The following is a 13,583-nucleotide window of genomic DNA, read 5'->3' on the forward strand; positions in this document are numbered from 1 at the left end:
ACAGCTTATCTGTCTTAAGGCGCATTTACACCCGCAGGTGAGCAGCAGATTGTCGGGAAGGAAGCGTTCCTTCCAAACAGTCGGCTGCTCGTTAAGTGGAGGTCAAGCACCGCATGTAGCGATCACCTCCACAGTATCAGGACAAGAGGTCAGTATTGTGATCGCTCGTCCTCATACAGCTGCATTGTTTCTGGGCAGCAGATCTCTGTTTTGGCGGCATGATAAACGATAATGTACCTGCACTAACTACAGTTTTACCTGATAAACGAGTGTGTCATCTGCTGCACTTTAATACTGTCTAGCGTTTTTCTTTTCCGACGCTGAGTTCCGTCCTAGGGGCTCAAATCCGGAAAAGAACTGATCAGTTTTATCCTAATGCATTCTGAATGGAGAGTCAGTCCTTCAGGATGCATCAGGATGTCTTCAGTTCAGTCGTTTTGACTGATCAGGCTTTTCAGAAAACCGTAGCATGTTGTATTTTTACCTCCGGCCAAAAATCCGGAACACTTCGACTGAACGCCGGATCCGGCCTTTTTCCCATTGACTTGCATTAACGCCAGATCCGGCGCCGTGTGTTCCGCCAAAATGGATCCGGCTTTTGCATGTTAAACCCGAAAAATGTGAAAAAAAAAGTTCAAGTCCATAAATGGCGGATCCGTTTTTTCCAATCCATTTTTTCATTGTGATCAAAATCCTGATCAGGATTCAAATGTAATCAGTTTTCACACGTTTTTCCGGATCTGGCGGGCAGTTCCGTTGACGGAATTGAACGCCGGTTTCAAACAACGCTAGTGTTATAGTGAATAGGGCCGGATGGAATGTCGGCTGCACCCAGCAAGGACGGATCCGACAGGCTCTTCCCGGCCAGAACAGCCTGCCAGATCTGTTTCGCACAAGTGTGAAACAATCCTAAAAGGGTAAGACTACACGGTCAGCTTTCTTGAGGCAGTTTTGGGAACCAAAATCAGGAGTAGATCATAAATGGAGAGAAAGTATAAGGCCTCATGCACACGACCGTTGTTGTGATCCGTTCCGCAAAATGGGGTTCCGTTGTTCCGTGATCCGTTTCCGTTTTTGTTTCCGTGTGTCTTCCTTTATTTTTGGAGGATCACCAGACATAAAGGAAAGTTAAAAAAAAGCTAAGACAGGTTTGCCATGCAAATGATAGGAAAAAAACGGATGCGGATGACAATCTTGTGTGCCTCCGTGTTTTTTAGCGGTCCCATTGACTTGAATGGGTCCGCGAACCGTTTTCCGTGAAAATAATAGGACAGGTTATATTTTTTTGACGGACTGGAACCACGGACGCGGATGACAAACGGTGCATTAGCCGAGTTTTCAACGGACCCATTGAGAGTCAATGGGTCCGCAGAAAATCACGAAAAACGGAACAACGGACACGGAATAAAACAACGGTCGTGTGCATGAGGCCTAAAGGAGAGATATAACTTCAGCTATGTCCAAGAGGTGCTCCCCAAACTGCTGTCATAAGCAGTTTAGGAGACATCTTGCAGACAAAGCACTTTGGGCGGAGATTTATCAAGACAGGTGCTTTCTGGGTGTTCTTGATATCGTATGCACTGCTGGAGGATGCGAGACATAAATGCATCATAAGTTAGGCGTATTCTCTGGCAGGCCTTGCTCCTAAACAGAAATCTACAGGAGCTTGGCCACTGTGCCTGCACTGCTATAGGAGTCCCTGCCCTTGGTCCCCACAGCCTCGTTCTCTCCCACTCCCTTGAGATCATCTGCCTCCCTGCCTTGCTCATTCCACTCCAGCCAATTTCATTTCGCCCCATTTACCCACTGAGAGAGAGTTCAGCATGTCCCATAATAACAATCTGGACATGCTGGGAGTTGGAGTTAAGTCCTCATATCCCTGTCCATGTAATGGCCACTGATGCCCCATAACAGTCTAGACATGCTGGGAGTTGGAGTTTTGTCCTCTTAGACCCCTCTCCATGTAATGTCAATTCTCCATAAGAACAGTGTGGACATATGGGTAATTGTACAGGGTGGGCCATTTATATGGATACACCTTAATAAAATGGGAATGGTTGGTGATATTAACTTCCTGTTTGTGGTACATTAGTATATGTGAGGGGGGAAACTTTTCAAGATGGGTGATGACCATGGTGGCCATTTTGAAGTCGGACATTTTGAATCCAACTTTTGTTTTTCCAATAGGAAGAGGGTCATGTGACACATCAAACTTATTCTTTCATGAGTTATTTACAAGTTTCTCTTTGTTTACAGCCATTGACATGTCGCCGAGGTTAACACGTGAGGAGCGGATAGAAATTGTGTTGATGTCTAGTGAACGCAGTAACCGGGTCATTGCAGCAGATTTCAATGCAAGACACCCTACGAGACCACACATCTCCCATGCAGTTAGCAAACTGCTTGCTAAGTTTCGTGAAACTGGTTCAGTGTTGGATTTGCCAAAATGTGGACGCATGAAATCTGTCTCTAATGAAGAAACATCAGTGGCTGTCCTAGCTTCATTCAGCAAGAGCCCACTGCGTAGCACTCGCCGCATGTCACTGGAGAGTGGGATTAGTCGAACATCCCTTCGGCGGATATTAGCTACTCACAAATGGCACCCTTACAAACTCCAGCTACTGCAGCATCTCAATGAGGATGACCCAGATCGGCGCACTGAATTTGCAGAATGGGCAAAACAAAAATTGGAACAGGACCCTCAGTTTACGCAGAAGATTTTGTTCAGCGTTGAGGCAAACTTTTATGTGAATGGTGAAGTTAACAAACAAAACCACCGCTATTGGTTTGACACTAACCCACATTGGATAGGTCCCTCCAAGACTGTTGGAACAAAAAAATTGATGGTATGGTGTGGTATATGGGGTACAAAGATAGTGGGGCCATTCTTCATGAATGGAAACCTCAAGGCCACTGGATATGCAAAATTGCTACATGATGATGTGTTTCTCTCTTTATGCACTGAAGCTGGCACGTTCCCTGAGTTTTTCCAGCAAGATGGTGCACCACCACATTATAGGTGTCAGGTCCGAGCATTCCTAGATGAACAGTTTCCTGGAAAGTGGATTGGTCGTCGTGGGACAGTTGAATGGCCCCAAGGTCTCCCGATCTGACCCCCTTAGACTTTTATCTTTGGGATCATCTGAAGGCAATCGTCTATGCTGTGAAGATACGAGATGTGCAGCACCTGAAACTACGGATACTGGAAGCCTGTGCTAGCATTTCTCCTGCGGTGTTGCTATCAGTGTGTGAAGAGTGGGAGAAGAGGGTTGCATGGACAATCCAACACAATGGTCAGCACATTGAACACATTTTATAAGTGAAATTGTAAAAGGTAGACCAGGCACTCTATATATGTAGCCAATAAATGAGATATTTATTTGATAAAATGTAGTTTGTTACTAAAACCACATGACAGCATAAAATAGCATAAAACAATGGCACAATATGCAACAATAGTATAGCAGCAATATTAGTTAGCAGCAAAATGACAGCAGCAGATATATTATTAGCAAACTGTCAGTGACAGATATATCGTTAGCAGCAACAAAAGTCTAGCAGGGGTATTGGTAATTTAAAATCCATCCACATGAGCCGCAATTGCAAATCAAATGTTCCTTTACAGCTGCAGTGGTATACTGCCAAAGTCTTTCTTTCAAATGAATTGTCCAAGTAGCGGGTCAATACCCATATTAATACAGTTACACTCCTGGTTAATTTGCGGTATAGCGGGAAAGGCTAGAGGGTACAATGTAAAAAGCAGAGTGGCGTCCCACTCAGTTGTGTTCGCTTGTTCAATGTTACCTTACCTTATTTTTGAAAAAGTCTTCAAGCTGTGACCTAACCAGAACCCATACCTATACATATAGGCAGAGTTTCAATTTACCTTGCAAACCATTTGTCTAGCTCCTGTTAAGCCTGAAATGCACTGAGAATATCGTGGCGCCTGATCTTCCCTCAAAAAACTTCAAAGACTACAATCCCCACATTCCCTAGCTTTCCTGCTGTGAGTGTTGTCAGGAAGCAGGGGGGGGGGGGGTTACCCCTACTTGGGGACCGCGGGCACGGCGCAGGGCACGGGTTCCTCTTCAGCTCGGTAGAACACCTGGTGCCCGAGGTGCGTGTGTGCATGCGCAGTACGCAGGCTGCGCGCGCATTCCCGGGTGCATAGCGTTCCTGCATTATCCGGCTGTCAGGTGTGAGCTTTGCTGGGGGAGGTTCCCAGTACACACCTTCCTCGCCTGCCATTGGTTCCCAGGGAGGGTGGTTCCTACCTTCCCTGGCTATAAAGACCTGGCCTGAGCTCTGGCTCATTGCTGAGTTATTCCACCTTATGGTGAACACCTAGCCTCCCTGCGTATCCTCTGATTTACCTGTTGTTTCTTTGTATACTTCCCAGTTACTGACCCTTGGAATGTCTTCCGCCTTGAACCTTCGCTGCCTGCCTCGATGCGGATTGGACATTGACTACCCTTCTTGGATTATCCCTAAACCTGTACCACGTTTCTGGGCTGTCAGCTGCTTACTGCCAGTGGGTTCCTCACCCCACTACTGGCTCCCTGGGACGTCTGACAGAATAACTCAGCCTACACCATGGAACCCGCAAAAGCAGTGGATCCCATGACCCAGCAACTTAAAGGGAACCTGTCATCTGGATTTTGTGTATAGAGCTGAGGACATGGGCTGCTAGATGGCCGCTAGCACATCCGCAATATCCAGTCCCCATAGCTCTGTGTGCTTTTATGGTGGAAAAAAACTTATTTGATACATATGCAAATTAACCTGAGATGAGTCAGAGCTTGAAAATATGACTCTTCTCTGGTCACACAAGTAAGACTCTTTTATGTTAATTAGCATAAAAGGCGGGAAGTACAAAAATGCATAATACTTATTGAATTCGTCTGCAAATGAAATTAAAAGTGTAATTTATATGTTTAGGGTAACACAATGAACATTTAGAAACGCTCAGTGAGGGTAGCATAGTAGAGGTGACAGGTTCCCTTCCAGGAGATGCAAGCCAGTCATGAGCACTTGCTGCAGAGGGTTGCCACACAGGAGCAACGCATCGCAGAGCGCACGGCGCTACCACCCTCGCCTCCCCCTACGCCGGCGCACACCCTAGAAGTGGTCTCTAGCGAGCTGTCAGTCAGCCTCCCTGAGCGGTTTTCAGGCGATCAAAGGAAGTACCGCTCCTTCATCATTTCCTGCGAGCTGTTGTATTCCCTGAAGCCTCGTACATATGCCATGGACTTCGTCAAGGTATGCACGGCAATTTCCTTGCTCTCAGGGCCTCCCCAGACCTGGGCGCACCAATTCCTACTAGCCGATGACCCAGTGCTGGCATCTTGGAAGTCCTTTGCCGCAGCTATGCAAAGACTTTATGATGACCCCCTGCGTTCTTCAACCGCCAGGGGTACCTTGCGCACCCTCCGCCAGGGCAGACGTCCAGTGGAGGATTACATCATGGAATTCCGTGAGGTAGCCCCGGATACGGGCTTGAACGAGGTGGCCTTGATTGACCAGTTCCGCATCTGTTTGTCCGAGCAGCTCAAGGATGAGCTCGCCCACATTGGGATGTCGGGCTTCTTGGGGGGCCTGATTGACTCAGTAACCCACCTGGATCGCCGCTTCCGGGAAAGACGACAGGAGCGACAACAGACCCCGCCTCTACCGGAGCGCCGGTCGGAATCCTTACGGCTTCCTGTTCCTGTGGCGGCAGACGGTAACCAGGAGGAGCCGATGCAGATCAGGGCTGTTCGGGGTCCCCTGTCCACGGTGGAGAGAACCAGGAGAAGAACCCTGCATCTGTGTTTATACTGCGCAAAACCGGGCCATTTCCTGAAGGACTGTCCCATCAAACCTCCTACAGGTAGGCCGGAGACACCCACGGTATGCATTAACCTACCTATATAACAACTCGTCTCATCTTACCATCCCTGTTTCCCTGCAGCTGGGCAACAACAATATTGATCTCTCTGCCATCATTGATTCGGGGGCAAGCAGCTGTTTTATGGACAAGGATCTGGCTTCCCAACTAGGCACCCCGTTGCGCCCTAAGAAGAACCCATCCCAGCTGCATCTGGTGGATGGCAGCACCCTAAAGACGGGACCTATCGCCATGGAATCCCATTCCTTGTTCCTCCGCATCGGCCTTTACCATTCCGAGAAGATCGTGTGGGACATCGTGCCTTCCCCCTTGTTTGCAGTCATTCTAGGCATCCCCTGGCTTAGGAGACACAACCCCACGATCAACTGGACTTCTGGCTCCATCACCTTCACGCCCCCCTCCGGTTCTCCTGTTCACGCATCTCCGGCTCCAAGCCCTCCTACGGTTCTGGGCACCGTTGAACACAGACTACCCGACAAATATCAGGACTATGCAGACGTTTTTGAAAAAAAAAGGCGCAGACGCCTTGCCGCCACACAGGCCCTATGATTGCCCCATTGACCTGCTCCCTGGAGCCCCACTGCCGTACGGGCGCTTGTACAATCTGTCCGAACCTGAGACCAGGGCCCTGAAGGACTACATAGAGGCGAGCCTAGCGAAGGGGTTCATCCGTCCCTCGACCTCTCCAATCGGGGCCGGCATCTTCTTCGTGGGGAAAAAAGATGGGGGTCTCCGGCCCTGTGTCGATTACCGGGCCCTGAACAACATCACCAAGAAGAACCGATACCCACTCCCTCTCATTCCCGACTTGCTGGATAGAGTCAAGGATGCCCGTTTCTTCACCAAGATCGACCTCCGGGGGGCCTACAATCTGATTCGTGTCAAGGACGGGGATGAGTGGAAGACAGCATTCCGCTCCCGGTTTGGGCACTACGAGTACCTTGTCATGCCCTTCGGGCTTTGTAACACCCCTGCCACATTTCAGTGCTTCATCAATGACGTCTTCCGTGACCTGTTGGATACCCATGTTGTGGTATATCTAGACAATATCCTTGTCTTTTCCAGATCACTGCCACAACACGAACGGCATGTCAAATCGGTGCTCCAGGGTCTACGGACCCACAGTCTCTATGGCAAGCTTGAAAAAAGCACCTTTGAAGTCTCGTCCATCGAGTTCCTGGGCTACATCCTATCCCCAGGCCGAGTGGAGATGGACACCAGGAAGATCCAGGCCGTCCAGAATTGGCCTGTCCCCCGCAATCGGCGGATGGTGCAGCAGTTCATTGGTTTTGCCAATTTTTACCACCGATTCATTCGGAACTTTTCAGCGATCTGCGCTCTCATCACTGCACTGACCAGGAGCAACAGCCTGTTTGAATGGCCCCCGACGGTCCAACAGACATTCCAGCACCTCAAGAGGCTGTTCACACAGGCACCTATACTGGTACAACCGGACGCCTCTTGCCCGTTTTTTCTGGAGACAGACGTCTCCGAGGGGGCTATCGGGGCTGTTCTCTCCCAGGTCCAAGGGGAGAAGCAGCTTCTCCATCCCGTTGCCTTTTATTCCCGCAAACTCACCAGGGCGAACGCAACTATGATGTGGGTGAGAGGGAGCTGCTCGCCATCAAGGACGCCCTGGAGGAAGGGAGACATTGGCTGAAGGGAGCCGAAAACCCTGTGGTGGTGTACACCGACCATCGCAACCTCGAATATCTCCGCAGTGCCAAGCGACTGCGTCCTCGACAAGCCAGGTGGGCTCTCTTTTTCTCCCGTTTCCGCCTCCAGATTACTTATCGACCGGGATCCAAGAACGGCAAGGCTGATGCCTTGTCCCGTATGTGCTCCTCCGAGGCCGATCCTGCACCTCCAGAACCGATCCTGCCAGCCGCATACTTTCTAGCCACCCAACACTCCTTGATCGAGAGGATCCGACGGGCTAGCACGCCAGCTCCAGAGGAGGCAGCCCATCTGCCAATGAAGCGGGGGCTTCGTTACCACCAACAGTGGATCTATGTCCCAGTCTCCCAGCGACTGCCTGTACTACAGCATCACCATGACCACCCCACAGCAGGCCACCGAGGTAGGCGCAACACCACGGAATGCATCCTACGTCGGTTTTGGTGGCCCTCTTTGGCAGCCGATGTACGCTCCTTCATCGAGTCTTGTTCCGTGTGTGCACTCTACAAATGTCCCACCTCAAAACCCGTTGGGTTATTACAGCCTCTGCCAGTGCCAACCCTTCCATGGCGCAACATAGCCATGGATTTCATTGTGGACTTACTGCCTTCACAAGCCTGTACCACCATCATGGTGGTGGTGAACAGATGTACCAAGATGTCCCACTTCATTCCGACCTCCTGTCTCCCGACGGCCCAACAAACCTCAAAGTTGTTCCTCCAACACGTGTTCCGGTTGCAATGGCTCCCTGATTCCATCGTCTCAGACCGGGGCTCGCAATTCACCTCCCGCTTTTGGACCCAGTTTTGCCGTAGCCTTCATATCACTTGCAGCCTGTCTTCTGCCTATCGCCCCCAGTCGAATGGGCAGACCGAAAGGACCAACCAAACCCTCGAGCAGTTCCTTCGCTGTTACACATCCCATCTACAAGACGACTGGGTGAGCCATCTCCCCTTCACAGAATTTTCCTTCAACAATCAGCTTCATTCCTCCACCGGACTCTCACCATTCTATGCCAACTACGGCTATCATCTCTCAACTCTACCGGATCTCCCCCTTGATGTCCCGGTGCATGAAGTGGCTCAACGGCTCCAGCTCCTATGAGAACTGAGGCGGACCCTAACGCAACAACTCCAGGCCGCTCAGCAGCGGCACCTGACGCAGGCAGACCGTAGACGCACAGAGTTCCCCAGGTACAAAGATGGGGACAAGATGTGGCTTTCCACACAGCAACTCAAGCTGTCCTGTCCCTCCCGAAAACTGGGACCCCGTTACCTTGGTCCCTTCGAGATCGTGAGTATGGTCAACAACGTTGCAGCCAAGCTCCGGTTGCCCACTTCCCTGGGAATCCACCTGGTATTCCACGTATCCTTGTTGAAACCACACCGTGCTAACCCGTTCCCGGACCGGGCGCCTGCTCCACCCACCTCCCATCCAGGTGAATAACCGCCGGCGTGGGGTCCTGGAGTATCTCATCCACTGGAAGGGGTACGGTCCCGAGGAGCGTTCCTGGGAGCCCTTGGGGAATGTCCATGCGGACGCCAAGGGGCGGGAGGCTATCCCAGGGTCGCGTCCGGAGGCCGCTCCTTGGGCTCTGTCAGGAAGCTCTGTCACGCCCCATCTACTCAGTGATCACCAGCACACCAACACGCCCTTTGTGTCACAAGACATTTAGCTAGAGAATTGATAGCAGCACACTGAGCATGCTCGACTTAACAAAGGCTCAGAACTACAGGTCGATGCCATGGTAATTTATGAGGAAACTGAGTGGTTAGCAGAGGAAGAAAACTACTTTTATAACTACTGAACGGTAAATATGTGAAATTTACATTATATTAGGTAATTATTGATGGTGAATTAGTCTAAAACATAAGTTATATTTATGGTAACCGGAGTACCCCTTTAACATAGAAAGTTCTACATCCCTCTTAGACGTTGATATAAATTTAGAATATTTTATTCATAGAGTATGTGATATTGTTAGGGTACATTCACGTGCAGACAGGGCCAGCGTTGGTGGGGGGGTATGGGTTGGGAAATTGCCCAGGGCCCCCATCCTCTAAGGGGCTGCCTTCTTCAGTGAATTGTCCGAGCAGGCAGGTCTGGCAGTGTTCCTGTTCCCAGACTCTGTGCTCTGACTCCATATATGGCTTAGGAGTCCCTGCTCTATGTCCATATATAAAAAAAAGTGCTTCTAAGAGTCCCTACTCTAACCCCATATATGGCTCTGTCCATATATGGAGTCAGTGCAGGGGGTATCCCCAAACATTGTCAGTATGTTTGGGTACACCCTGTGTATTTAAGTTTTAATTAGCCTCTATTTTTGAAGTGTTTCTGCTAGGATTCAAACTCACAACCATCTTCATTAAAGGCAACAGCCTTAACCACTGAGCTATAGAGCTCAATGTTAAAGTGCTGCAGAGAAACCTTATAGTAGTTTCTAACTCATATACAGCAGTATCATTTTTTTTTGTAATTGTAAAAACAAAATGTTTGGCACAAAATGAATTTGGAATTACAAAAAAAAATATGCAATTACAAAAAAAATATAAAAAATTATACTTCTGATATATATACATAATACATTCGAAATTACTACTGAGGATTTTAGCCATAATATATTTGCAGCAGTTAAAATTTGAGCTCTATAGCTCAGTAGTTAAAGCTCTTGCCTTTTTAATATAGATGGTTGTGAGTTTAAATCCTGACAGAAACGTTTTAAAAATAGACTAAAAAAACGTAAAGACACAGGGTATCCCCAACAATAAGAAGTTTTATTTTATTGAAAAAAAAAGAGAAAAATATATGAAAATAACACTCATGTTAAAGGGGTTGTGTCATCTCAGACAATACGATGCCCATGATTGCCTATTCTTTAATTGTTAATTTTATTTTGGGGAAAGGGGGGGTCATTTCAATTTTAATTTTTTTTTTATTTTTTCAAAACTTTTATTTTTTTGTTAGATCCCCAAGTGGACCACAACTTGCAATCATTAGATTGCAATTGATATAGAATAACGGAAATTGCTCCATTATTCTGTATAGAAATCACTACATCCCAGTTCAGTGCTGACACCTAGTGTCCTGAACTGGGATTTACTAATAATGATCCTGGAAGCCTAGTACAGGCTGCAGCTCATTATAACATCAGGGTGCTTTCCCCTATATCCGCCAGCAGAAAGCGCGCCTGAACAGGAAGTGCAGGCTTCCGGTTTTTAACACACTCAGATGCTGTGGTAACATTTTACCATGGCAGCTGAGTGGTTAAATGTCCACGGTCAGCATTACTGCATATCATGGACATTGGCCGCGGGTGCCTGCTGCGGTTGCTACGGCACCCACTCCGCTCCAGAGCGGAAACCATCAACCAACATGTGCCGTACATTTACGGCGGATTTTGGCAAGAGGTTAATGGTCACATGACCAAATGTGTATAGGACAGAGCTTTCTTTATGCATGGTCTGCTGGAGCTTGTAGAGGTACTTGCAGCCATGTGAGGGAGGGTCTAGTTGTGTTAAATGTAGGGCAAAAATGTGATGTGAACCCAGCCTGTGATTTTTTTTCTAATTCTATTTATTTAATAATTAAAAATTACCGGCTGGCCAACCTCTTTAACCCTTATGCAGCTGGTTTGAGCTGTTATCTCCTACAGGCGATTTGTAATTGGCTGTATTATGTCTGTATTTTAGCTTCAACACGCAGACCTATATACTGTATAATGAAAAATATGGCTCCTAAATGGACCGAAATGAAGCAGTTCACACTCAGCCTAAGCAGTCTGAAAGACTATATAATTAATAATTACTATGGTAAACAGCTTATAAATGATCAACACTTCATCTCAATATGAAAAAAGAAATCCCAACCTGTCTGCATTATATCTTCAAAGATATTAAACTATTTATTGCAATTTATCACACAACATACCAGTGATTCAGTGTTAATGCATACACGTCATTAATCCCTTCTCTGAACGAAACCTACACTCATACTATAGGATTAGGATTTCAGACCAGAAACGGTGATCTTACTGGTTTCAGGTCACACCCGTATGTCTGACATACAAACAAACAATGCAAAGGTGTCAGTATAGTTCTGCTATAACATAACAATCCATATTACAATCACTGACTTCTCATTTTTTTCTCTTGGATGCCAAAAGATTTACCATGGTAATCACCTGGCACATGAATGATGCCAGTCCCAAGGAGGTAAACAGAGTGGCAGCTTGCATGCTAGGATGCAGCTCCATTCACATGGGGGACCCAGTAGACTATTCTTGAAACCTACCAATTCGGAAAACTGTAACGAAAAGTGGGTGTAGCTTTCTGGGCATGGGTGTGAACTGATGCATATTTTAAGAGCAATTCCACACATCCTAGTAGGTGCAGATTTCATTAACGGGTCTTCCTGTCCCACCAATATTAGCGGGTGTGGCCAGCATTACTCTAATGTGTGAGAGCACCTTTGGGCCTGGAGTTAGGAACAGGTTTTCATTTTCCTCTACAACATAATGGCCAAGATTTACAGATGGCAAAAGCTTAGACCGGCTGTCTAGACCTGCACCAGATTTATCACAGGGGCTCAGGCTGGAGGAGAAATCTGGTGCAGGGACAGACACTTTTCTCTGACTCTATACTGACTATTGGTTGGCTTACTTTGAGGCATATTTTTATGGCAGAATTGTGGCACAATTTTGGTGAATGTTAGACCCACCCTTTTCCTCATGCCCTTGTCGAGCATGTTGGAATCAAGTTTAAAAACCATAGATGCACTAAACTTCACCACTTTTTTAGACAGATTTTTGGCGCAGACACATTATTAAATCTAGGCCAATGTGTGGTAGGAAATGTGATGATGCCGATACCAGTAGCTTTCACCTAAGATTCTTCTTCAGTGATCAAAACTTTAAAGGTGTTCTCTGGAAATGATTTAAAATGGCTGCCAGCAACCTGTCCTAGAATGTGAGCAGGACTGGTTGCAGAGCTGCCTAGAGGGGCGAGGAGTCTTAACCCTCAATACACTACAGATCGTAATGATGCGGTCCTGCCTATGATATGCCATTATGGCTGAGCTGCCGGACAGGAAAACTCACAAATATGTAGTATAGTGCCAGAGCACAGTGTGTAGTGAGGCCTCACCGCCCTAGGCAGCTAGTGAAGGCAAACAGTCCCGCTCACATTCTAGGACAGGTTGCTGGTGGTCCTTTTAAATCATTTTCGGAGAACCTCTTAAAGCCCATGGAAATATATTTGGAGCAAATTGCTGCCTGTATTGTAGCTGGTGAAAAGTAAGGCTTTCTGTAATAAGACCCTGACGTGCAGTGTATTAGAGGCAGCATTTACGTTCTGGAATCTCATTCTTCCAGTGGATTAGTTTCCGTGCAGAGCTATACACAAGAAGCATGCTTCTGTTTCTGGAAGTATTTTTTGTTACATGAAAGGAGATCACATTCTGATGAACCAAGACAAAACCATCCTGTATAACTGATATGCCCGCAGGAGGTGAAGTGTTCAGAACTTCTTGGAATCTGTGTAAATCGTAATCCAAATCAGAATATCCAGAGATAATCAGTTGCTCTGCTTTGATTTGCTGTCCGGTTTTAACACAGTAAATCCCTCCTTTAGAATGATGAAGACCATTTTTATTTAAGGCGACACCATTTATTCCTGGACATCTATTTTTGCTGTTCGTTCTACTGGTGGTAGAAAAAAACACTCTGTCAAAGTGACTTATAATCTATACTACCACACTTTCATTTGGGGGATACTATATCTCCTTGTGGAAAGCACCTAAACTGCTTGAGGAGTCTTATAGGCCAGGTAAAGCTCCTCTGAAATTCCAGGAAGAGGGTATGCTAAGTATCACTTGCATACCCTCTTCTTAGACTTTCATTATAATATCCCATATAAGGGAAACTTTCCATACATTTAGCCAAGAGAGGGCTGTATTTATAGTTTGTATTGCCCTAATTTCTTAGATAGAATACAACTCCTTAGGACTAGTACACAAGTGACAG

This window comes from Bufo bufo, chromosome 2 (genome assembly GCF_905171765.1).
Source record: "Bufo bufo chromosome 2, aBufBuf1.1, whole genome shotgun sequence".
Classification (NCBI taxonomy): domain Eukaryota; kingdom Metazoa; phylum Chordata; class Amphibia; order Anura; family Bufonidae; genus Bufo; species Bufo bufo.